Genomic DNA, 27766 nt, shown 5'->3' with positions numbered 1-27766 from the left:
TGGGTTTCACCCCCCCCCGGAGACTCCGGGTGAAGCGCCGCTCCTCCACGTCTACAGGGAGAAACGCCGGGTCCTATGGCCCTCTCCCCACCTACTTGCCCTGTAACATCTAACGTAAGAAGATTGCCCACCTCGGGGCTGGACTGGGAATTAAAACCAGCCCTGGAAATAATGGAAAACCAGCCCCATATCCCATGGTGCCTTTTTGTGGGCACGCGGCGCATGTCGGATTCCGGCCAGAATATTTTATGTTAGAGACAAACCCTGCATTTAAAGTATATCTGAAAATAAAAAAAACACATTAGTCTTAAATAAGGTGGACATGAAAACACATAGTTCCTAATATCACTGCGACCCCTAACATCGTGTACCGGGCTGGGACCGACTGAGAGAGGGCCGGTATAGTCCGTATAATATGGAAATAAAAACCATCTTAAGTAAATAAATTGCTGAAGGCAAAGTTATTTACAACAAATAAATGACTCTGACAGCCGGTAATAAGCATTACAAATAAACCTGCCGCTCTACTAAAATAAAAACGTAAGATTGAGGCTGAGGGAGGAGGTGTGCGAGCGGCACGGATTATCAGAGAGTGAGTGTGTGAGAGAGTGAGTGTGTGTGTGTGTATATGTGTGAGTGTACGCTGTTAGATTGGCTGTGTGCGTACTTAATTCTATGTTTTAGATTGTGTGTGTGCATGTATGGTGCTAGAGTGTGTGTGTGCATGAATGCATGAATGTTTAAATGCGTATGTGCATGGTGTTAGAGTGACTATATATGTGTATGCGAAGTGTATGTTGTTGCAGGGGCTGTGTGTATGTATACGTACGTGTTTGATGTTAGAGTGGTGTGTGTGTATGTATAAGTATGTGTATGGTGTTAGAGTGACTGTTAGTGTGCATGTATGTTTTTATGTTAGTGTGTATGTTGTAGGAGTGTGTGTATGCATGTATGTGTAAAGTGTTAGTGGGTATGTGGATTTGCACGCATGCTTATGGTGTTTGAGTGGCTAAAACAACTTGTCTGTGCCAGCTTTGCACCTAAACAACTTGCCAGTCTCATATTTGCCGCCAAGCAGCCTGCATAAACCAAATCAGCCCCAAACAGCATGTCTGTGCCGTCTTTGCCCCCAAAGAGCTTGTCAGTGGCCCCAAACAGCCCGTCTGTATCATCTTTGTCCCCAAACAGCTTGCCAGTGCCCCAAAATATTGTATGTGCCATCTTTGTCCCCAAACATCTAGTCAGTGCCCACAAACATCTTATATGTGCCATATTTGCACCAAACAGCTTGTCAGTGCCCTCACTCTGCCTGTTCCATCTTTGCCAAACAGCTTGTCAGCCCCCCAAACAGCCTGCCTGTGCCATCTTTGCCAACACTTATAAATCCATGCTCACACACACAAACGCCTAAACAAATACACATACACATTCACGCTCACATACACTTACACATTCATGTTAACACACACACTTAAGCATACATTCTCATTCTAACACACATACCTTACCCTCCCACTCACTAGCTCATTCCCTCCCTCTCTTACCCCCTTACCGTGGCTGCCTATGCAATCTATTTTGTTCCTGCAGCATCGTTGGTGGCATAGGCCATGGCCACACGTATAATTAGATGGCTTTAGAAGGCCGGCCCAGGTGAGGGGGTATCCAGGTAGGCCAGTACAGAAGCATTTAATTGTTGCGTGGCACAGAAGTTTATTGTTATGCTAATCTCAATGGCGCTTATCAAAAGTACAGAATTCTTCCAGAATTTTTCTAGCAGAAATAAGACATTTACTCAAGGTTAAAAAACAGCCCCCTCCTGTTCTGGGTAACAGCAGGTCCTTTGTCCCTGAGCTTAGTCATTCTGAGTCATGGTAAATAACAGTAAGTTTGTAATGGAAGAAAAATGTCATTAATATCAAGTTATTTGACTTTAGTGAATGCAGCTTGCTGATTGACTGCTTCCAAACGAGGAGAACATAAAATTAAGGACCTCAATGAATCTATCCCCGGCTGTTCCAAATTATAACATGCTACTGTTTGCATGATTCAGAGAGAACACACGGTGTACACGGCATGGTGCGGGGCTGGTGGGGAGGAAAAAGTTCCGTCTATTTAAAGGAGAATTTTCAACTTATTGTAGAGGGGTAAGACATTCAAATAACAAATATAATTAAATTCACTGTGTGTGTGAGTGAGTGAATGAGAATGTGAGTGAGAATGAATGAATGACAATTTTTTTTTTTTGTTTTGAATGGAAAAATCCCTCCGAATTTCAAAAACCGAAAGAGAAGGTACAAAAAAATGAATCCAAATAGTTTCTGGTCCATGTGCACAAGTCTAGTAGAAACATTTAAACACATTAAGGGATTTAACAAAGTACAAGAGGGAAGTTTATTAAGGTGAATTAATGTTACAGCAAGAAGCCATAATCTAAAACTAAAGGGATGGACGCTTAGATGGAATGAGCGTTTTTCTTTACTGAGAGAGTGGTAGATAAGCGGAGTGGCCTCTCAGCAGAAGCAGCAGAGGCTAATACAGTAAGGGAATTTAAGTCTACTTCTAGAGATCTAAGGAGCACCAGCAGCACGGATCACTGTCTGTGTGTCTCCCTGAGACTTCTTCAAAATGTCAGGTATGTTGGCACTTTAAGTATCGTTATGCTTTAAAAAGCTCAAAAAGAAAAACCATGCTGTGGGGTCTCAGGGTCGACTTATCCAGAAACATCATTTTTATGACAATCCTACGGTAAACCTTAGGATCCTTTTGAAAAGTAACGTTCTCGACGGCCCTTCTGTTTTCTGGAATAAGAGGTCATTTAACCCCGAGGAGCCCACGCTAGTCACGTCTCTGATTTGCTGCTTCAGCTTTTGTTGTAGAAAAAAAAACAAAAAAAACCATGCTTTTATTTTACCCAAAACCCATTAAATTCTCGGGAACGACGCAGGTCTGTGTGATGTACATCAAACATGCAGAGAAGGTCAGGAATCCTTCGTGGAGAAGAATACTCATAAGGAGCGCTTTACTAATAACACGGGGTACACGGGGTATATAAATAATAATAAAAAATATATGTTTCGGGAACCTGTGGCAAAAGGTTAGAAAATAATAATAAATTTCTGGACCCCTTCCCTCTCTAGACCGGACCCCCCCCCATCTATCTATCTATCTATCTATCTATATCTCTCTCGCTATCTATTTCTCTCTCTATCTATCTCGCTGTCTGTCTATCTCTCTCTTTATATATATACGGTATATCTTTTGATCTATCTGTCTCCCTCTCTTTCTCTCTCTCTCTCTCTCTCTCTCTATATATAAATAAATAGCTGTCTATCTCTCTCTCTCTCTATATATATATCTATAAACATATAGTTGTATGTCTCCATTTATCTCTCTACCTATCTGTCTATCTACCCATCTATCTATCTATCTATCTCTTTCTCTCTTGCACTCTCTCTATCTCCCTGTTTCTCTCTCGCGCTCTCTCTATCTCCCTCTTTCTCTCGCGCGCTCTCTCTTTCTTTCTGTCTTTCTCTCTCTCTCTATCTATCTAACTCTTTCTCTCTCTCTCGCTCTCTCTTTCTCCCCCCCTCTCTCTATATATATACACACGGTATAATGGCTGCCCCCTCGCTCGTTAAATGAGAACATTAGGATTGATTGTATCGAGGGTCAGTAAATCGCTCTAAACCGACGCGTTCAGCCCCTTACATTATAGACAGCGGGCCGCAGCGAGAGTGAATTGATGGCCGTGTAGACAGACGTAGCGGGCCGGTGACAGCTGAATTTATACCAACGTTGGAGGTAACGGGAAAGCGACTTTCAGAGAGATTTAGGATCATAAACAATGTTTCCGGTGCTGGTTTATGGCCCATATAATAACTCAGGCACTTTTATGACCTAACATTAGAATTACTTTATCAGTCGGTGATCATTTATTTATTAGGGTAATATTACCGCCCGGCCCAATTCTACACCCATCGTCTTTAATTACCAGGCGCCGCCGGCATTAGCGGATGGGTGTTATTACGCTGTTACCGGTTAACGGCTCGGCGGGACGCTGCAGAAGTCGTAAATGTATCATTAAATCACCGCTCGGTATTTACACGCAGCGGCTAGTTTCCCGCAGATATGGCAGCAAGGTTTAGTCTATCTCATGGGATTTGTATGTGGCCTGGGAACGGCCTGGCTCAGGCTACTAGGAGTCCTCCTTTTTTGGAGAAAAGGGGCTAGCTGCATGCGTGGGAGGGGCTAGCCGTATATGTGGGAGGGGTTACCCACGTGAGGGGCAGGGAGCTCTGTGTAAATGGGCAGGGCTAGCCCCAGATGACCGTACAGGGGGAGGGACGTAGTTAAACGCCACTCCCATGACCTGCAGATAGAGCGCGGTGACCCAGAGAACTAGAGAAGTGCCCCCCCCCGGAGACTCCCGGTAAAAGTCAGAGAGTTCCTAGGTAACCCCGTTTGGAACTCTGCCGGCCACTAAACCCCAGAAGAAGACCTTCCACGTGAAAAAAATCTGGGCTATTCCTTAGTCCGCCCTCTGCTGTCGTTTTGGTCCCCCCAAATGTTACATTCCGCAGTTCAATTTGGGGGTTTACAGGTCTGAATACGCGATATAAACATTTTACTGCATGCAAATTGATGCAGGCATTCTTTAGTTATTGGATATAGGAAAGGAGGCTTCTGTGTCTTTTAGCTCCTCCCCCCAGCTGCCTCCGCTGAAAGCACTGAGCATTCGTCAGTACACTTCCTGCACATGCTCAGTAGCTCTTCACGCTATACTCTGCCTATGGATTCCTCACCAACTGAACCAAGAGCATCGGAGCCTTAGATGTAATGTAAGGGAGTTTTAATTTACTGAGAGGGTGGTAGATAAATAGAACAGCCTCCCAGCAGAAGTGGTAGAGGCTAATCCAGCAAGGGATAGGCAGGCATTGGTTAAATTACTTTAGTTTTAGGCATTTAGCATGACTTTCATTTCTGCTCCAAGCCCAGAAAGTCCTCAGCATATGTGCAAATAATAAGTGAAAACCGAGAGAAAGTTATAATCCCACGCGTCTTTCACATATTCTCCCTCCTGGCGGAGCGGAGGGGGCGTACTGTAATAATGTCGTATTTTAGAACGCCAATTATTTTGTAAAAAGAAAAAAAAAAAAAAGAAGAAGGTAAATCCTTAAAACGTTTTTTTAGGGCATTCGTTTGAAATTCTCTGTTTAATGGGATTTAAAAGAAAAAAAAAAAAAAGATCAAAGTCGCAAATTATAGCGATATAACAGAATTTTGAGAAGTATTACAGTCTTTAGGATTGAAGAACATATTTATGAGTGGAATGCACTCATTTCTTTTCCAGTACTTTTGTACTGCGCCGTGGAACATGACGGCGCCATACAAAATCAAAACGTCATAATAATAGCTTGTCATTTGGGTAAAAAAGGGTCAAGCTTAGTGATCCCCAACTAAATACTCAAATAAATGCAAAAGGTAAGAAACAAACTGCCCCCGTATTGTACAGCGCCGTGGAATATGTTGGCGATATATAAAAAATAATAATAATAATTAAGGGCTGATCTGCCGTCAAATCCTGCGCTTCGATGTTTCATTCATGCGCAACAATTACTGATCAAACCGGCCTCTCGGGGCTCCAAATCTTTAAATCTTTAAGCTGACAGCCAGCGCCTGATTTAGGAAGCCGGCTGCGAGCCGTTAAAGGCAGCCCTCGCCGCGCCGAATGCCGAGCAGCGCAAAGAGGGGCCCCGGCTTTAATCTCCTCCAAGATTACAGCCGAGAAGCTCCGGCTTTTTCACTCAGACCCATAATTGGCATTTTCTTCGCTCTCGAAAAGCCGTGACTGGATCTAATATTCCCTTTGATGCGGCAGCGGTTTGATCAATACCTGCCGACACTCGAGCGGAGAGACCCGGAGCTTTAACTCCTTCACGTCGCCCCAGGAGACCGTCAAACCGGCAATGGGAGGGGGGGCAGCCGGCAAACCGGGAATGGGGGGAGGGCAGCCGGCAAACCAGGACTGGGGGGGGCAGCAGACAGCAAACCGGGACTGGGGGGGGCAGCTGGCAAACTGGGACTTGGGGGGGGGGCAGCCAGCAAACCGATTTGTTATAAAAGGATTATCAAAAATGTGAATATTCCATCGTAATGTTACCGACACACTTATCCTCAACATATGAAAAGCCGGTCTGAGCGCATGCCTACCAACAGTACCAACAGTCCCGATTTTGCCACTAAACCCCCCGAGCTCTACCTCTCTTTCAGGATAGAGCTAGAGCTCAACTGGATGGCAGGATTCGGGACCGAAGTATACTGTGCATGCGCAGAAAAGCGCCCACGTGCGGTAACTTTGCCACTTTGGCCACCAGCCACCCCCCTCCACCGCCCTCATGGCTGGGCGTTGGGGTACGACGTCACTTTTTCATGACTTTTGGGAGGTAGAGTGTCACTCAAACCGGCAAATGCTCTCCACTGTGCACACTCGCCAGCCTCCGCCGCCACGCACTCGGCAGCTGAATAATAACCGGTATTATAGACCAATGAACGGAACTCATTTATCAGCCTCAGAAGGATGAAAGGCGTATTATTATTATTATTATTATTATTATTATTATTATTATTATTATTTTCACCAATAAACACAGAGTGTGCCGCTAACAGTCAGGGCAGTTCAGATAAGGAATCCACGGCCGAGTGAAGGGGTTTTAGGCGACTCAACGGCGGGACCGGCGGGTAGGGGACAGAAGTCTCATTTAGGGTTGAACTTGATGGACTTTTTTGGAACTATCTATCTATTATATTATTTCTACACTTCGCTAGTACATATAGTTTTACTGCGGTAATCCCGCTGCCGCACTCAAAATCAAGTGCGTGACTCAATAGGAAAGAAAAAAAATGAATCATAAACTATAATGATGTAATTTAAATTCATAACCAGGGACATCTGTTTCAACATCAACAAAATAAAACAATGTTTATGAATTCCCCATCAGACTAGTCATTAAGAAAGGATATTTAAATATATTCTCTCTATATGCCCCGGAATAGTAACACTCGGTGAAACGCGACGGATGATGTAACAAAACACTGGTTCCTACAGCCGGAAGGACCCGGAAAGTGGACCCATCACGATAAAAAAGGTATAATATTAATTATATTCCTTATGCATGCGCAGCGTACAAGCCCCTCGCAATCCTTCAGCGGCCATCATGCTGAGAAATAGAATTAATGCAAATTTTCAGCTAACCTTCCAAGAGCTATAAAAACAGCACTTTTTTAATAATAATAATAATAATATTAATAATACATTGTATTATTATTATTATTATTTTATTGTTTATTATTAGTAGTAGTAGTATTCATTTTATTATTATTATTTTTTATTATTATTTTATTATTATTTGTATTATTAGTAGTAGTAGTAGCAGTATTAGTATTAATTTTATTATTATTTATTATTATTTTATTGTTTATTATTATTAGTAGTAGTATTCATTTTATTATTATTTATTATTATTTTATTGTTTATTATTATTAGTAGTAGTAATATTCATTTTATTATTATTATGTTTTTATTTTATTATGATTATAATTATTATTATTAATTTATGTTAATAAGATTTATTTATTTATTATTTATTTATAATTTCCAGCTGTGAGATGGCCAGTTCCCCATACAATCTCCTCCCCCTTCAGCCCAAGCAGGAAGTTGCAAGCCACTTCCTGTTCTCTCCCTGCATTGTTTTAGCGCATAAGCCTCTAGCGCCAGCCGCGCGGTAGATTTGTGCAAATGGACCAAAAATGATTCGGACAAAGTTTTAATTTCTTTTTTGGTCCGTTCGGTTTCTGAGAATGAATTCCGTTTCCTGCCCTTTCTTTTGGGACAAAATTCGGAGAGCTTTTCCCATTCGTAAATGAAATTCGTTGTCACTCACTCACACTCATACTCTCACTCTCCAAAAGTGGGAAAAAGGGGAGGAGCCATAGAGGAGCGTTTCTGTACCTCTCTCCGCCAATCTAACTGCATTATTATGGCCTCCAATCAGAGAAGAGGGTGTGCATTGAGGCTCCACCCCTTTGTGAAAATTCTCCGGGGAGCAGCGGACGAAGATAGAAGACAGAAGAACAAGAAGAGCCAAGAGAAGAAGCAGAGCTGTGGCTAAGGAGACGGCGATACGTTGAGGGAATATGTGAGACAGTGTGAGAAAGAGTATGAGAGAGCATGCGATAGAGTGAGTGAGAGTGTGAGAGATTGTGAGAGAGTGTTTGTTTGGTTTTTGTTTGTTTCATTTCCTCCTCGTTTGTCATTCGTATGAATTAAATTATTAGTTAGCTATTAAAGCTATTATCACAAGTATCTTAGGGCAGGGGGGCAATTCAAACCATGTGATGGGGCAGCAAGATGGTGGCTCACACATACAGCATAATAGAAAATAGTAAAATACGGTTATTTTTTATATATTTTTTTATATTAATTGAAAATAACCAATTATCCTATTGTATGTACAGTATGAGTAACATTTAGGAGAATTTGGTACAAATGTATAAATTCCATTAAATTATATTTTCAGTGAATATCCTGGCATTCTAACCAAGTGATGCATTTTGTTTCAAATATTTTTTTTTACCCAAACTATATTATTAATTAAACTTTTTTTTTTTTTTTTTTACGAGAGGTTAAAACAACAACAAAAAAACCCCAACAGATGAGAAAGAATTAAAAAAAATCTTCGTATTATCAAACATCTGGGTCATATTTACTGAAATGTGAACTTTCCCCATTAATCAGTTCACATTAAATCAATCTCGCAATTATTTACGCACCGGCGAGCTAATTTTCAGATTCTGATTGTAAAATATATATATATATATATTAAATAAAAAATAAAAAAATATATACATTGCAGTTATTATCCATCTGTATTTAAATTTGTTTAAAAAAAAATTTTTGAATTTTTTTTTTAGTTCTCGGTGAGAAGTAATAAAAAAAATCCCAGCTCTGTGGCCGGATCGGACTACGACGTTCAGATACATTCCTTAATTCAAGTGTCTCTTTCAATCAAACGGGCCATTGACTCTGGCTGCCGGAGGCTCAGCGCATGCACACCTAATGCATACATTATATTCCGCAGCCGAGACGAGGCGATGGAATTAAGGGTTTTTTTTTTATTATTATTATTATTACAATGCTCCTTCCAGAAGCGATCGAATGAAGCAATTAGAGATCGTGGAGATGGTTTTTAAATTACAAGTTTGTTACCAGCGCTGTATCTGGGGAAACGTGAATCTCAGTAAGCGCGTTCTGTTACTAAGTGTCAGCGTGCGGAGAAGTGAATGCATCTTATGGACCGGCGGCTGGGGTTACTCGGTTCTCCCACCATGTATTAAGATTTCTGTCAATGACGGTCTGGATATCTGGAAGCTGCCCCGTCAAAGACACGGACAGGGCAGTATTTAACGAAGGGCAGGAGGGGCAGTTGTCTACGGCCCATGATTTTCGGAGGGCTCCTACAACAATTAACCTATGTGTTTCATTCTTGCTTCATGCCTCTATTGGGGCATTTACTGGACTAATGGCCAGCTGGGGGTTATTACTGTATACAGCGCTGGGGGTTGTTACTGTATACAGTGCTGGGGGTTCTATTACTGTATACAGCGCTGGGGGTTATATTACTGTATACAGTGCTGGGGGTTATATTACTGTATACAGCGCTGGGGGGTTATATTACTGTATACAGCGCTGGGTGTTATATTATTGTATACAGCGCTGGGGGGTTATATTACTGTATACAGCGCTGGGGTTATATTACTGTATACAGCGCTGGGGTTATATTACTGTATACAGCGCTGGGTGTTATATTATTGTATACAGCGCTGGGGGGTTATATTACTGTATACAGCGCTGGGGTTATATTACTGTATACAGCGCTGGGGAGTTATATTACTGTATACAGCGCTGGGGGGTTATATTACTGTATACAGCACTGGGGGGGTTATATTACTGTATACAGCGCTGGGGGGTTATATTACTGTATACAGTGCTGGGGTTATATTACTGTATACAGCGCTGGGGGTTATATTACTGTATACAGCGCTGGGGGTTATATTACTGTATACAGTGCTGGGGGTTATATTACTGTATACAGCACTGGGGGTTATATTACTGTATACAGTGCTGGGGGGTTATATTACTGTATACAGCGCTGGGGGTTATATTACTGTATACAGTGCTGGGTGTTATATTATTGTATACAGCGCTGGGGGTTATATTACTGTATACAGTGCTGGGGGTTATATTACTGTATACAGTGCTGGGTGTTATATTATTGTATACAGCGCTGGGGGTTATATTACTGTATACAGTGCTGGGGGTTATATTACTGTATACAGCGCTGGGGGTTATATTACTGTATACAGCGCTGGGGGTTATTACTGTATACAGCGCTGGGGGTTATTACTGTATACAGTGCTGGGGGTTATATTACTGTATACAGCACTGGGGGGTTATATTACTGTATACAGCGCTGGGGTTTATATTACTGTATACAGCGCTGGGGTTTATATTACTGTATACAGCGCTGGGGGGTTATATTACTGTATACAGTGCTGGGGGGTTATATTACTGTATACAGTGCTGGGGGTTATATTACTGTATACAGCGCTGGGGGTTATTACTGTATACAGCGCTGGGGGTTATATTACTGTATACAGTGCTGGGGGTTATATTACTGTATACAGCGCTGGGGGTTATATTACTGTATACAACGCTGAGGGTTATATTACTGTATACAGTGCTGGGTGTTATATTATTGTATACAGCGCTGGGGGTTATATGACTGTATACAGTGCTGGGGGGGTATTAGTATAGAGCGCTGTGTGTACAATCCCTGTCTGGGTATTTTAACCCATTGTTTCTATTAATATTAAACTAGGAACATTTAAATGCATAAAGGGATTTAACAAAGTACGAGACAGAAGTTAATTTCACAGGAGGCGAAATGTTTGAGGAGGCTTAGATGTAATGTGAGGAAGTTTTAGTTTACAGAGAGGGTGGTAGATAAGTGGAACAGCCTCCCAGCAGAAGTGGTAGAGGATAATACAGTGAGGTTATTAGACATGCATGGGGTAGACATACGGCTCCTGAATCTAAGACGAGACCAACGACTGATTAAGGTTTGAGTCTTTACAGCAGGAGAAACGGGCGACTAGACGGGGGCCGAATGGGGCCGATCTGTGTTTTCATAAAACCAATGCATTATTTGATAGCAATTTCTTTGGCAGTTTAATGTTGATGCCGACAATCCTTCTGGACATTTACTTTGGCTTCTGTGTCCTACGGTGGCTCAGACAGGTTTAACGGCGAAACACACGTGCTGCATTAACGTTATGAGAGGCGGCTCGTTTTAAAGGACGGAGCTTTTGACCCTCAAGGTCACCAGCAATTTTCTGCGGGTCTGGGATTTTAAATCCCCCATCACCGGTTTGGTAAGCGATGCTTATTGAAGCATTAAGCCATAACGGGGGCTTTGTGGCTGAGCCTGTCATAGCAATCAGATTAATTAAGGAGTCGCTTCGCCATCGCTAACGTGTGCGGGCAGATAAGTTAATTGAGTTATTACCGCAATCCCTTGCAAAGCAAACATCTGGTAGTTCGACCCTTTGTTTCTTCCAAGGATATTCAGCAAAATAATACTTGGGGTTAAATTCTGCCATTTATGCAACGTAGCCATTAAATGTCCTGAATATTGACCAGTGGAAGAGACAGAGATCCATCAACCAGAGCAAGCTAGACAGATGGTCTTCATAAGTAAAGCCATCTCTGTGGGGGCTCTCAGAGGAACATCGCCAGGGTTCTATAAGTCAGCCCATCATGATAATTCTAATGCTACATTCATGGTGAATCCTGGTTCCTCGAGGTTCTGAAGTCCCCAGATTATTTCACAAAACATATTTTCTCTTTGCTGCCTTTACTCATTCAACGATGGAGGACTTCTACAACTGATTGTCTTCTCCTTGCTAACGGTCTTAGTCTGCTCCAAGAAACAAATATTTAGAACGTTTAGTTCTTCGTGAGTGAAGCTATCTATGGTGGTTCTCAAGGGCACGGCTTCGGGGCTCTAAAGGTCGGCCCATCTTAATAATTCTAGAGCCACACTTAGAACCTGGTTCCTCAAGAATCCAAACTCCCCAGCATATCGCGTCAAACATATTTTCTCTTTGCTCGTGGGATTCTGGCATAATCATTCTACGCAATGATGGAGGACTTCAAAGTGTTCTGCTGCTGATTGCCTTCTCTTTGATGGAGGATAACACCGATCCTTCATTACCTCTCGGAATGCATTACAATCCACGTTCAGCTTGCTCACAATGGAATCTACGGATATCTGTCACGTTCTTAGTCTGCTCCAAGGAACCAATCTTTAGAATGTTTTGGTGAAGCTACCTTTGGTGGTTCACAAACATCTTTAAGGCTCTAAAGGTCAGCCCGACTTGATAATTCTAGACCTACATTCACAACCTGGTTCCTCAAGAATGCGAAGTCCCCAGAATATTACATGAAACCTATTTTTCCATTTACTGTACCTCATGGCGTTCTGGCATAATCATTCTACGCAATGATGGAGGACTTCAAAACGTTCTACTGCTGATTGCCTTCTGCTTAATAACGGATAACACGGATCCTTCATTAGCTCTCACAATGCAACATGTTACACATTCAACTTGCGCACAACGAAACTTACAGATACTGTATCTGGAACGTTCTTAGTCTGCACCAAGAAACAAATATTTGGAATGTTTTGTTCTTCATATGCGAAGCTACCTATGGCGGCTCACAAAGGAATCAGGGCTCCAAAGGTCAACTACCTGGTTCCTCAAGAGTCCGAGATCCCCGGGGTACTACATGAAACCTATTTCCCCCATAGCTGCCCTCGTATAATCATTCTACACAAGGGTGGAGAACGTCAACATGTTCTACTACCGATTGTCTTCTCCTTGATAATAGAGAACGCGGATCCTTCATTACTTCTTGTAACATAATCCACGTTCCACTTGCTCACAATGAAATCTACAGATATCTGGCGCGTTCTCAATCTGCGCAAAGAAACAAACGTTTCTTCCCTCGGAGAAGTCGTATGCGGTGATTATGTTGGATTAAACCCATGCATCACCTTTTCTATTTTTATTAAGTCTACGGCAGGTTTTTTTTTGTATTTTTTGTGCGGATTCTGAAAGCATTTATAATGGCGGGAAATCTAATTCTGTGTGAAAAATGATGGCATCTTATAGCAAGTGCAGATAAACGTCCTGCATGTTTATAGATACGGCCATTTATATTCACCATTTCAGCAGGTTAACCATTTAATCGATCGGTACTTTCTCAAAGCTGGACAAGCCTTTCCCAGGATTAAGGGGATATTTGGAACTGGAGCTATAGAAAGTATTATATATATATAATAGAAACTTCAGAGTCTGAAGGGAGCTAGCAGGAAAATGTATAGATTAAATTATATCCTACCTCTCTGGTAAGTAGGTTGCCCCCTGGTCTGCGCATGCCCATCATGGACTTCTATACATATGACTTGTTCGTTGTCAGTGTTAAGGGGTCTGCATTTTCTTCTGGATATTATGGAGAGTTAATGGAGGGACTGGCACAGCGGGGCAGAAGATGGTATAAGAGGGAATAACAGAATTAGCCTGGCAGAGGTGCTCAGAATGGAAGGTGGGACAGCGCAGGCTGGTTAGTATATGGAGTTGCAATAATCCAGGTGGGAAACCCCCAGGTAATGGATTAATATTTTGTGTAAGGTCTTGTGTGAGGAAAGGATGAGTTCTTGAGATGTTTAGCAGGTGAAAGTTGCAGGATTTGGTCAGTTAGTGGATGTGAGAGGTGAAGGAGAGATCGATGGAGAGATCAGGAATTGGGGATACAGGAGTCAGGGAGATCCCTTTCTGAGAGACATCTTATGAGGCGAGACACCGTCATTCAGCCCTTACATCAATGATTACATCTAGAGCTGTTCTGGATCCTCCTAGGGCCAACCTGGACCAGGGGCCCATTAACTAGCTTGGATCCCAGGAGCCTCCATCCCAAGCCCAAGGAATACCCGAGTATTTATGTTACTGCGCATGCAGCCATGAAAGAGCTTTAGGGTATGCTCAGTGCATACAGATAGCAAATGGAAACTGTAGCTAAAGGGGATATTTAGCCTATACAATTGCTAGCAGTTTAGCCATTACAATGTATAGGCCGCATTTTGTCTTCTTTGTTCTTTTTTTAGAGCTATTTGGACGTTTACACGGGCAGGTGGGCTTCAGGTCCAGAAGGGGGTACAGGTCCATAGTGTGAGAAGGGGGTAGATTGGGTTGGGGGGGCCTTAACAGATTCTCGCACCGGGGGCCCTGAGGCTTCTAGTTACGCCCCTGATAATCACTACATTTCAGTGTCATCCCTTATAGATCGGGGCGCCAGCGTATATATAATGGGGCCACTTATTAAAAAGATCCTAATTCTCTTCTGCCAACCGTACCTTCTATACCATCCATTTCACCTTAAACGTTTGTTACAGGTCATTATTTATTTACTTGGTGATTAACAGAACCTCATTGGACTTAATTGGAATATTAAACCCTCTAAATGGCAGCCTATATGTTAACCCTTTCCCTGACACGGGGTCTCTGGAGAGAGTGACCTCGCGGTGCCGCTCCCTTTGCACCCGCATTGACACCGAATGTATAACCGTGCATTTAAATAGAACATCAATGTTTAATTCAAATTAAAAAAAAGGCGCCTCTCACGGCGGATGCATTATGCATTAGTATTGATTTGGAAACTGTAGTTAGAATTTGTGACTTTCCTGACAGGGCACACAGGGCCTAAGCGTGCGTTAAACCGAGAATCGGGAAATGACTTGTAAGAGGAGGTAACAAAATGGAGGCGCCAGAAGACGCCATTTTACTACTGTGGAGGGTCATGTGACATAGTGTCACATGACCCCGATGAGCACCTGCTCCAACATGTGTGTAACGGGAACCAGGGGGTCTAGCCGATCGGCCATTGCTGCCACCGTCCTCGTAGAGAAATGGCATGGGATTATAGAGACAACATCAGATCAGGACTATATACAAAATGAATACATTACGTATATTTAATTACTATTAATAAATGAAAGTGATTCAATCATTCGATTTGTCAGTCCGGCTCTCCCACCAGCATCTTTGGGGACCCGGCTTCAAGGAGCATTATCAATCCACCCATGCATTGCACGTCGGGTAGTGAAATAAACAAAATAAATATGAAATCTGTGAATAAAAGAAAAAGGGGGCCATTTCTGGCCTCAGCCTTTGGCCGCCATTGTCAAAATTCTTCCTCCTCAGGCCAGGGCTCATAAGGAAAAAGGAAACGTGTAGTTGAAGGCTTCAGAAGTTCTCCATGCGGTTCCATCCCTTCACCAAATCAAACAACGTGATGGACGCCGAGGCTGGGCCTCCCTGAGGCTTCCGCTTAAGGGCCAACACATATCTAAACTGGCTGCTGCCCTGACTCAGGGCAATACCCCCATCTTTCCCTTTAGCCCTGTCTACAATCTCTTTCTGAGGGCTGAAGGCAGATGAAGCCTAAGGTTCAGACGACGGCAGACAGCCATCTTCAACCTGAGAAGCAAAAGTCAACCCTCCAACACAGGATTCTGAACGAGACTTCTGCCTGACCGGCTACCTGCAGCCATGGATTCTAACGTTGTACCATTTGTGGAACGTTTACGAGAACGAAGAAATATTCCTCCATTTCTATGGTCGGTTCTTTCTGAATAAATTCAATTCATAGAATAATTAACCACAACACAACACCATGTTCCCCTCATTCTGTACCCTCGCCATGTTCCCCTCATTCCGTACCCTCGCCATGTTCCCCTCATTCTATACCCTCGCCATGTTCCCCTGATTCCGTACCCTCGCCATGTTCCCCTCATTCTGTACCCTCGCCATGTTCCCCTCATTCCGTACCCTCGCCATGTTCCCCTCATTCTATACCCTCGCCATGTTCCCCTCATTCTATACCCTCACCATGTTCCCCTCATTCTATTCCCTCGCCATGTTCCCCTCGTTCTGTACCCTCGCCATGTTCCCCTCATTCTGTACCCTCGCCACGTTCCCCTCATTCTATACCCTCGCCATGTTCCCCTCGTTCTATACCCTCGCCATGTTCCCCTCATTCTATACCCTCACCATGTTCCCCTCATTCTATACCCTCGCCATGTTCCCCTCATTCTGTAATAGAATCTCGTCTATCTGTACGTCGGATACAGAAAATCGTTGGCCAACTGGAGTTTCATCTTGACATAGACGTTTAAGTAGATAAACACCACCCAAACACCTCTGTCCGAGGGGCTGGGAGCTTCTGTTTTGCGGTCCAGGTCAGACGAGGACGCTGTAAATGCCTCGGTTTGAAGGCCATATATCTAACTGGAAATAAACCACATTCCGGAGGACATTCGTCACTTGGAGACGCTCTGTGGACCTCATTGTCACTTGGTTGTAACAATACGGTTTTTATTGCTCGTTTGGCCTTGCGGATGCTTTATTTTCTTGAAACAATGCCGGCCCAGCAGTTTATGGCGTTTGAAATGACTACAATGCCGGGTATTAACCCTTTGCGTTTCCCATGGAGCACCGATCCTTCTGTTCTCTTCATTATATAGAAAAATATTCTTCCTACTGAGGTTTTATGATGAATTATTACGCTCGTCCCACATTTTAATCATCGAACAGGTTTTAATAGCCTCGGTGATGGATGTCTCTTGATGATAGCGACTATAGATCAGCCGGTACCTTGGTTGCCTTGTAGAAGCGTCTTGTTCTATTTCAACTACAACTGCCACAACGCTCAGCCGCCGCCTGCAAAGTCAAGCAGCCTGCCGGAGTCGTAGGTCGGAGCGCTCGTTTCTCCAACTGGATTTCTCTCGGATGCTGCAGAGTATCTCTACCAAACAAGACGACTGAGACAGAGACTGCTGAGTCTATAAACTCTTAAGGGTGACCGTACTGGTGCGTCCGGGCGCCATATAAAAAAAATTGCGGGTTTTTAACTTTTCAACACAGAAACAACACCAAATCAGAATTGAAATATGGAGTAAAATTAATTAAAAAAACCCAAAACACTCTAATACCGGCCTCCATGGAAACCATGACTTGTGATTATATAAAGATACACTTAATTAAATCACCTGCATTCAAGCAGGGATTTCAACCATAACAGACTAGGAGCAAAACCACCACAGTGGGGAAGGAGAACAGGAAGGAGTCAGACTGTGTGACCTGGAGAATCTGCCCCCTCGTTCTCAGGTATCAAAACCTGTTCAGGTGAAGACTCATCGGGCCATCCAGTCTTCTTATTCTAGACCTCAGGTGTTCAGACTTGTTTCTCCATCTGAATTTCACTTTCAGGTTATTAAGTATTCATGATCAGGTTCATTACGGGTTTCTCCTCCGCCATGCTGGACGATGACCTCACGTGGAGCTGGGAATGCCCGGTGGAGAAGCGCAGCGCCTGACCTCGGAGTCTGGATTATCTTCTCCCTCCTCTGACCCGACCCATACCCAAGGTCTCCGATCCTCACCTTCTTAACCTAATTCCTGCCGGTAATAATTACCGCCGCTCGATTCCGCAGCGGGGCGAGCCTTTATCATTCTAATCTGGAACCTTCTAATGCTGAAGGAACCTAAAATCAGGAACCGGTACTCTGTTCCATCAGCCTACAGACACCATCTCTGGATGGAATCTTTCTAGGTTTGGAAACAAAGTAACTGTAACTGTAAATTGCTAGAAAAAAGGGTATTTTGGAATTATTGTTATTTTTTACAACGTACGGAATCAATACCAGCAGAAGTCACCCCATGAAAGGCCGTCATTCCTTCTCCGGAGAGTTCTGTCTTAACCCCTTAATGACAAAGCCTGTACATGTACGGGCTCAAAGTGCATTGTTTTCAATGGGTTTAGGGACCGCCCATTGTCCTTAAGGGGTTAACGTCTCCAGAACGGTGTAATGGGGATCGAGGAGACCTCAAAAGTGCATCTGGATAAACCGCCAACAGATTAGACGGAGTTATTCACTCGCTGAACGGGCCGTTAAGAATTTATGCAGCGGAATTTACTGGAAAGTAAAGATCGAAATCCTTTAAACGCGCATGAGAGAGATGCAGGAATAATATCCGGGGATTCAGCGTGACGGCGAGAATATTTTATGGGAAAACAATGGGAATTCATACTTCCGGCAGTATTAAAAGAAATAAAAAGAATGATCGCGATAGAAAGACTGAATGAGAACGTATCCTCCGGATTGTAAGCTCCCTTTGTGCAGCGCTACGGAATATTAAGGCGATATATAAAAAAATTTAAAAAAATATCCGGCATTAAATATTTTGTGAAGAATGCCGCAGAGTTAACAGACCCCCAAAAGTCTACCCACAAATGATTCTTTAATCATGTCGAAATTTGCCCCGTTCGCCATTTATCAGGGAATGTCTAATTGTCACGTGACACAAAAGCAGGCGGCGATTGCTCGTTGCTATGGAAATATTTGAAAACATTCCTGTTTTTTTCCCTGCGGTAAAGACTCGAACCTTTATCAGTCGTTGGTCTCCTCCTAGATTCAGGAGCCGTATGTCTATCCCACGCATGTTTAATACCCTCGCTGTATTACCCTCTACCACTTCTGCTGGGAGGCTGTTCCGTGTATCTATCACCCCTTAGGTAAATGAAGTTACTAATACCTCTTGCTATACACCCCAGCACCCTGCTTGCTTTTTTCCTCCCCTTTGTTACATTGCCTCCTTACCTTTAAGTCCTTTTTTTTTTGCCTTGAGAATTTTTACGTCCCAAGTGCATCATTTTGCATTTATCAACGTGAAACTGCAGCTGCCACGCTCTCATCCATTCTTCTAAATTATTGAAATCCTTTGACTTATTCCCTCCTGGAGTATCTACCCCGCTGCGGACCTTTTGTGCAATAAGACGTACCCTACCTGTGAATTGTGCATTCCATAGTATACGATGATAAGATGATAAAACGCGTTGCCCCCGCCACCCCCTGCGCTGCTCGCTGTATAGAAGTTACTGCATGCGCCGAGCCGCCGGGGCATCTCCATCAAACGGCTCGGACCGGTCATTGTTTCACCCGATTGAATCCGACGCAAATAGTGAGGCTGCGTCTCTGCAGCTTCTCACGCCAGAGCGGCTTCCTTTACCCGCAACATCAACGCATGCAAAGTGCCCCGAGGCCACATGCAAATCCTCCGCATCGGGTAAACTTATTGGACGCAAGCCTTGCCTATCGTACTGGTCTTAGAAAACGTGGGACCTCGCATGCTGTGTTCCTTTCTTGTTGATCAGGCTGTAATGAATTTCCACTTTGGGTAGTAGATGATATGAACAGCCTCCCAGCAGAGGTGGTAGAGGGTAATACAGTGAGGGGATTTAAACATGCAAGGGATAGACATACGCCTCCTGAATCTAAGACGAGACCAACGACTGATTAAGGTTTGAGTCTTTACAGCAGGAGAAACGGGCGACTAGACGGGGGCCGAATGGGGGTCGATCTGCCGGCAGATTCTATGTTTATATGTTTCTTAAGTACGGCTCAAAACCCAAACCCATCATAAAAATGTTCGGCAAGCGTAACATATTGTCTCATTCATCATTTTTGCCAGGAACACTTAATTGTCATGTGACACTAATCCAGACAATAAAAGGCTGTTGCTATAGAAACTGAAAAAAGAAGCCTCTTTGAAGTTTCTGTGTGATTTTGAAGCGGATGAATAAAGTGACGGATCGCTGTTCTTAAAATAAACTGCCCCTTCATTCAAACTTTTCTTCATTGCGTCGAGTTGAGAAATAAAAAATAATTAATTAAAATAATGAAAATTATATAAATTATATAAAAACAACCAAAATATATAAAATAATTTTTTAAAAAAGCAGAAAATAAAAAGGTTCTAAAATATCAGCGCTTCGCTGTTTTTGCTGTTTATTATTCGTGATGAGCACAAATCGGGGATAAAAACATCTATTTTTGTGATAAAATGTAAAAAAATAGGGATTTCAAAAAAAGAAAAAAATAATAATTATTATTAAAATCAGATTTTTTTCTATTAATTTTTAAGCATTTTTTACTCTGATTTTTTAATTCTGGACCAAAAATGTATCACTTGTGTTAAAAAAAAAATCCCAATATATGAAATAATTAATGAAACATAGAATTTACCGGCCACATCCGGCCCCCGTCTAGCCACCCGTTTCTCCTGCTGTAAAGACTCAAACCTTAATCAGTCGTTGGTCTCGTCTTAGATTCAGGAGCCGTATGTCTATCCCATGCATGTTTAATACCCCTCACTGTATTACCCTCTACCACTTCTGCTGGGAGGCTGTTCCACTTATAAACGACCCTCTCTGTATACAGAAATCCCATAGTAACTTATCCATCTATGCTGGGTTTTAATGTTCACCAAGTAAGGGTTAACTTTGTGAGTTCTATTAATTACCGGTTGGTGAAGGGCACCGGCTCGCTTTAAGGCGTTAGATCCCTGTTAACCGGATTGGGCTGAGTTCCAATGGAAGCCGCTTTCCAGTCATTAATCTGTCTGTCCGTCTGATCTAGCCGCAGTCTGTCTGTCTAAATCTAAGGCTGTTTAAAAATGTATATATAAATGGATTTAGAAAATAGTGTTTTATTTCGTATTTCGCGTGCATGCGTCGGACGCAGAGCGGGTAAAGAATTCCGATGGTCTGATCCCGGCGTCAGCTTAATCACGACGGTCTTTCAGCAGAGACAAAGAGGGGCGATTTATAAAGTCGATTTTAAAATGAGTTCAAATTATTTCGCCACTAGATTTCATGTGAGGAAGTTTTATTTACATAGAGAGTGGTAGATAAGTGGAACAGCCTCCCGGCAGAGGTGGTAGAGGGTAATACAGTGAGGGTATTAAATATGCATGGGATAGACATACGGCTCCTGAAGACGAGACCAACGACTGATTAAGGTTTGAGTCTTTACAGCAGGAGAAACGGGTGACTAGACAGGGGCCAGATGGGGCCGATCTGCCATGGCTGGGGGGCTGATGGCTTTGCTGAGATTGGGATATACCCGTCAGTAAAGGCACGGGCATTCAGCGATAAACAAATCCCAGGACCCTCAGCCATAGAACTCTCCACCAGACCCTGATCCAGGCTGAACATCTAGCCCCCCCCCCTCCGGGCAGCGCTCCGGGCAAGAAGCCCATTTGTTGCCCCGGTGCTACCCTTATAGAGGCCTCCATAGTGCCCCCGTCAGGTGCCCACTATGCACTGCCCCCCCCCGCCAGATCGAAAGAAACCCCAATTCCCGGTCTGATTGACAGGGGTCCAGAAGCGCCCGTCGGTTTGCAGCCCGCCGGCATCTCGGCAACCGCTCCTGGCACCCGGCGACAGACAGCCCGTCCCAACACCCGGCGCTTCGCGTTTCACGCTGACTGAAATATCTCAGTCCTGAGCTTGGCCACTGAGCTGACAATCCAAGCTCTTTTATTATAACCATTTCAGGGGCAATCGATCCGACTCCCAGCCAGGCGGCGCACCGGCCCCAGGGGCCCTGAGAAAAATCTCCAGCCTGACCGTCACTTAATGCTGAATTTTAACGCTGAGAGGTTAAATACATCATTTCCTCCAAAAAGTAGGAAAAGTGCGGAGCCCCAAGGGGTGCGGAGCCCAGATCAAAGTGACAGAGCGGAAGGATGTTTTACTTTACTGGGTGGTAGATAAGGGGAACATCCTCCCAGCAGAGGTGGTAGAGGGTAATACAGTGAGGGGATTAAACATGCATGGGATAGACATACGGCTCCTGAATCTAAGATGAGAACAACGACTGATTAAGGTTTGAGTCTTTACAGCAGGAGAAACGGGCGACCAGACGGGGGCCGAATGGGGCCGATCGGTTCCATGTTTCTCGATCTTCCTCGTTTGACCCTTTCTTACCCCTCAGTCATAAATCTCCTCGCTCATTTATTAACATGTCACATGTATGTCCCCACTGCCCCGCTCCCTTTCTGTCATTTGCCCCGTGGCTACCCGTTGTACTGCGCTGCGGTATATCTCGGTGCCATAGTAACCGGTATCTAATAATAAACACTGGCCACGTCTCTTTAATTGGCATTGATTGCCTATCCTTCAGCCTCTGCCCAGAGACAGATCCGTCTTCACACTCCTAAAACCCAAAGCACGGCTGAGGCTGATGGGACTGGCAGTCGGCGGAATCAAGTGGCTGATATAATATATATATATATTTTTTATTATTAGAATTGAATATAAAATATTATTTCTTTTAATATAAACACAGAGCATTTTAATGAAAAATCTTAATTTTACCTACAGTCAGGGATAAAGCCCCCCCGATATAACTCCCATCAGTCCCAACCGCAATCTAAGCATCCTCAGGCATACACGCTGCCGCCGCCAGTAATCTCTGGCCAACGCCGTCACTGGTGACTACAAGTCCTATCATGCACAGCTTTGAATGAAAGACTAAGAGGCCACCTCGATCAAGCCAAATCTGCTACAACTCCCATCGTGCTCAGCCAGCATTCACGTAAGCAGAGCTGGAAAGCTGCCGTGGACTACAACTCTCTCAAGCCGGTGAGTCTGCAGACTACAACTCACATCATGCTTAGAGTCAAATCAATCAGCGATGGACGACAGCAGGGGAGGCTCGCTGAGGGGAATGGGAGTTGCAGTCCAGCTCTTCTTAAGTGTTCTCCTTACCTGGAGGAACGGGCTCGATCCATTCTCGCTTGGAGGATGAGACGGACGAGGCTTCTCCGGCTGAGGGTGGCAGCTGGTCGTGGGCAGCGAAGAAGAATTTTCCGCTTGTCGGGATTTTTCCGCCCCACTTCAGAGAAGCTGCCGGCCGGCTCGGGCTGCCTCTCCATGCGCGGCGCGCTGCATTCTCTGCACGACGCGGGGGAGACGCTAAAGGAATGCAGCTGCGGCGGACACAATGCCACTACGCAAGGAGATGCCTGCCGGCGGCAGAGGGCTGGCTACGGATTACTAATCGCTACGAGCCACAGAGAGTCTCGAGAGAGAGAGAGAGCACAGAAGGGGCCCGCGAGCTAAACGAGTCGCGGGAACAATCGCCCCCCGCTCCGAGCCGTTACCGGGCAGCCGCCGGAGTGCAGAATGGAGAGGCGATCGGAAGCCCCTCATTTAAATGTGAATGCCGGGGAGGTATTTAGGGAATATCAGGATGTGCTGAGCTCTGATTGGCTGCAGGTCGGAGACCGAGATAAATAGGCAGACTGGCTGCGAGAGATGCGGGGATGAGAGTGGCTATGATTCGAGATGCAGCAGATAGAGGGGGGGAATCGGGGGGGGTAATTCAACGCATATAGAGGGGGGGGCACAAAAGCCACGGGAGATGGAATAGTTAACGGGGTTGGTGGTGCATGGTCTGGGGGGGGTGCCTGCAAGACGGGGGGTAGAGAGAGAGTGAGGAGGCAACTCAGGGGTTGTGGGGCAGATAGGAGACTGGGGGTGGATTTAGGGGGTGATTTGGGGTATAAGCAATTGCAGAGGGGTATTGGGGAGTCTGGGGTTTGTGTGCAATGGGGGGCAGAATCATGTAGATAGATTGAAGTCCGGGTTTCCTATTTGCCCTACACACCCCCTCTCTCCTGCCCCATACCGAGACTGTGCCCCAGTGCAGGTAATGCGAGGGTCTCTCCTCAATCCGGACCCTCGATCTGTCACAGGGGTATTTAACCCACGCAAAGCACAACGATTTCTCCCCGGTAACCGTCACTCGTTCTTGCGCTAATAACACAAAAAACTACCATTCAGTACATGTGATTAAGATGATCTGCAAGTATCCTCTACGGAAAGAGTGGTAGATAAGTGGAACAACCTCCCGGCAGAGGTGGTAGAGGGTAATACAGTGAGGAGATTAAACATGCATGGGACAGACATACGGCTCCTGAATGTAAGACGAGACCAACGACTGATTAAGGTTTGAGTCTTTACAGCAGGAGAAATGGGCGACTAGACGGGGGCCGAATGGGGGCCGATCTGCCGGCGGGTTCTGTGTTTCTATGGCTACATTTCCCGCTCTCTCCGTCTTTAATGTTTATTTCCATTGAATGGATTCCCTTTCAGCCTCGGTTTATTTCTTTGCTCTTGTTGACGGTTAAACGCGTGCTTTTAAATTAATAAATTTATAAATGGTAAATTTTCCCCAAACAACTTATTTAATGGAAATAACTAATAAATTATCCAAATGAATGTTTTTTTTATACATTCCTGGAATTCCCGTTATTTTTTTGGCATTCTACGTGTGTTTAAGTAAAGCTGGGATTAGTTTGCCTGTAAGACTAGGCCTAAAAAACAACATTGTAACAAAAAGCGCAATAATGAGCAATCCGACAGGATCCAACTTAAAACAAACAGAAAAGACCCCCGATACGGGTATTTAGACGTCTTTTGGGGCTTTCCAAATAATATTCATGTAAAAATCATTCTTTTAATGAAAGCTTCTATTTCTTGAAAGGAAAACCAGCTACCTTTTTGCATCCTGAGACCGGCCCCCGGAAAAGGCCCAGCGGCAGACGGGACAATGAAGGGTTAATATTTAAAGAGGTCTCGGGGTCCGCTCGTTTAGAAGGCCAATGTTAATCGATAAGGAGGGATTCAAAAAGCATCGATCTGTAGGGTCTGTATAGAACTGTTTAGAAGACAGAGCCCTAAAAAGCCCCTTTCCAATTGAATAATAACCCCTCTCATGGGGCAGGTGAGGCTCGGAAGGGGCAGTTAGTGTTTCTACTAATACCCGGGGGCAATTCCTTTAATAATAAGCGTTTAACTATCGCATAGCTGGTTTTATGGAGGGATTTGGTACAAAGACGGTGCGCAGGATTCTTAAAAGGGAACCGTTTAGGATAAAAAAAAGATTTATTGAAACTATTTTAAACGTATTATTATTATTATTATTATTATTATGATTATTATTATTATTATGATTATTATTATTTTTGGTATAATTGTTTTAGAAATATTGGATTAAAGAAAAAGGACTCTTTACTTGAAATCATTAAGTATAATGATTTCCCTATCCTGAAGTCTGTCCCGGGTCTGGCCCAGCTTAATGGGGAGGAATAATCATGCAGATCCTGAGAACAGAAGCTTAAGATGGCAGCTCCCGTGGCTTTCCCATAAGGTGGTCATCGGAAACTTATATTGTTTATTTTAATATGTAAAAAGGGTGTGGGATTACAGATCTAGTTTCAGAACCACGGACAGAGGGACCTTCATAACAGGGCGTGGAAAGCCTGCTCGCTGGATCAGAACGGTTGTGATGTCACAGGGTTTACATCACATTCTGTAATTTAATGGGATGCTGCCATTCCTTAAACCAACGGATCTACCCCTTTTTCTTAGTGTTACTCCAGTGCGCTGGTGTAACTACGGGGGGGGGGGGTTGTTCCCCTCTTCTGTTACTGATTCAAGATAGTTTAGAAAGGGCCCTTCCGGCCTGGACCGCTCTGCTAAACTATTTTGAACCTGGCATGGGGAGACAGGAGCGTATCGGGGTCACATGACGTCACGAGAAACCGATTGGCCGGATAGCAAGCTGCAGGAGCGGTGAGAGGTAAGCAGGGGTGGGAGGTTTTTGTATGTATGTGTGTATGAATGAATGAATGAATGTGAGCATGGATGTATAATTGTGTGTGTGTGAGCATGAATGTGTGAGTTGGTGAGATGGAGTGTGTGTTAGAATAAATGCGTACGTGAGCATGAGTAAGTGTGTATAATGTGTGTGTTTACATATGTGTGCCAGAGTGTATGTTGGAGGGGGTAAGGGGCAAAGAAGGCACAGACCAGCTGTTGGGGGGCCTCGGGCACTTTTATCACCGGGGTCCTGCGGTTTCTAGTTGCGCCCCGGCTCTAGTGAGTATACCCGGCCTCAAAATCAATAGCAGGAGCCGAGAAGTTCTCAAGATGCAGTGAGCGAGTCATTTATTATTATTATTATTATTAATGTTTTTATTATTATTATTATTATTTGATATTAATAGGGTAGTAACCTTAAAACCTAACTTTTAATAAAATATTTAAGAGAAAGGCAAAAACGGAATATTGTGGAAAAACAACAACTGGTTCAAATCGATAGCTTGTTTAAAAAAAAGAAAAAGTGATATAGTCGACATGACGAGGAGCCGACATATATATATAAATAACAGCTAATAATAATAATAATAATAATAATAATAATACATTACATTAATTAATAAAGCGCCGGCCGATTCCGCAGCGCTGTTACAATCATTAGAACAATTTATAAACACATGCGATAACAAACTGACGAGGAGCCGTCGCGCGATTAGCATTAACCCCGTTGCATTATTAAGTAGAACGTGTTTGTCTGCGTTTATTCCTCTATATAGAAATCTGCGCATGGAGATGGTCGGGGGCAGATGCGGCGGTGGCCACGAGGCATTGGGGGGCCGGTGGTGGCAGCTGCGCAGGACGAGGCTCCCTGAAGCTGTTTGGTGAAGATGACACAGCTGAGCACCGTAACATTTATGGAGGAATCGCGCAAATAAAGACCCTCAGGCTGAACGGAGCGGCCGCTCACCGGCTTTCTATTTGGTTTTGTGTATTTAAAGGCGGCAGTAAATATTTGGGGGGCGCTGAAGGCATCCAACCCCGGAGAAGCCCAGAACGATTTTTATCTCTTTAGAACATCACCAAGATCTACCCATTTAAACTCGTTCTTGTGCTTATAACATAAAAAACTACCATTCAGTACATGTGATTAAGATGATCTGCAAGTATCCTCTACGGAAAGAGTGGTAGATAAGTGGAACAGCCTCCCAGCAGAGGTGGTAGAGGGTAATACAGTGAGGGGAGTTAAACATGCATGGGATAGACATACGGCTGCTGAATCTAAGACGAGACCAACGACTGATTAAGGTTTGGGTCTTTACAGCAGGAGAAACGGGCGACTAGATGGGGGCCGGATGGGGCCGATATGTTAGCAGGTTCTATCTTTCTATGTAAGAAGAACTAGTTGCTGAAGCTCACATACGTGTTTATCGCGTGTAACTCGGCTTCCCAGTGAATGTTATTTTCGTTGTAAAATCACTGCAGATCAGAGCGACCCTCCGGCAGCCGGACGGCTGATTGGACGATTACCCTCAATTACGCTAAACGAGCCGCAAAGACGCGCGGAGCTCCTCGATACCAAATGCGACAAAAACAATCCTTTACATATACATTCAAACACTACACGTTATCATCATATATGATTTCATGTAATTGTCATATAATAATAATGTAATATTATTAATACATGAATAATAATAATACATGAGTAATAAATAATAATGATATATGAATAATTATAATACATGAATAATAATAATAATAATAATAATAAATAATACATGAATAATAATAATACACGAATAATAATACAAGAGCAATAATACATGAATAATAATAATAAATAATACATGAATAATAATAATAATAATAATACATTAATAATAATAATACATTAATAATAATAACTAATAACTAATGACTAAAAATTAAGGAAAAAATATTCAATATTTTAATATAAAGCCATCATCGTCATGCTAGCAGTGCCGCCTCGTTCTGGAGATTCACTGATCATAAATCGTTTCTTTTATATTTAGCGGTTTCTGTAGGGCTGAGTTAGCTAGTTTTTCATTTATTCAC

General features: G+C 43.6%; 1 protein-coding gene across 1 annotated transcript in view; it reads right to left on the bottom strand.

The window, feature by feature from the left end:
• Positions 1-23064, bottom strand: part of LOC128473321 (galactosylgalactosylxylosylprotein 3-beta-glucuronosyltransferase 1-like) — a 41535-nt gene extending 18471 nt beyond the window's left edge. The window contains exon 1 of the mRNA XM_053455478.1: positions 22793-23064. The gene's annotated coding sequence lies outside the window, so the exon portion shown is untranslated. The remainder of the gene's footprint in view (positions 1-22792) is intronic.
• Between the last annotated feature and the right edge of the window lie 4702 nt (positions 23065-27766).

This window comes from Spea bombifrons, chromosome 2 (assembly GCF_027358695.1).
Source record: "Spea bombifrons isolate aSpeBom1 chromosome 2, aSpeBom1.2.pri, whole genome shotgun sequence".
Classification (NCBI taxonomy): Eukaryota; Metazoa; Chordata; class Amphibia; order Anura; family Pelobatidae; genus Spea; species Spea bombifrons.
Note: the sequence above shows the minus strand (reverse complement) of the source record. Positions and strands in the feature narration are given on the sequence as shown.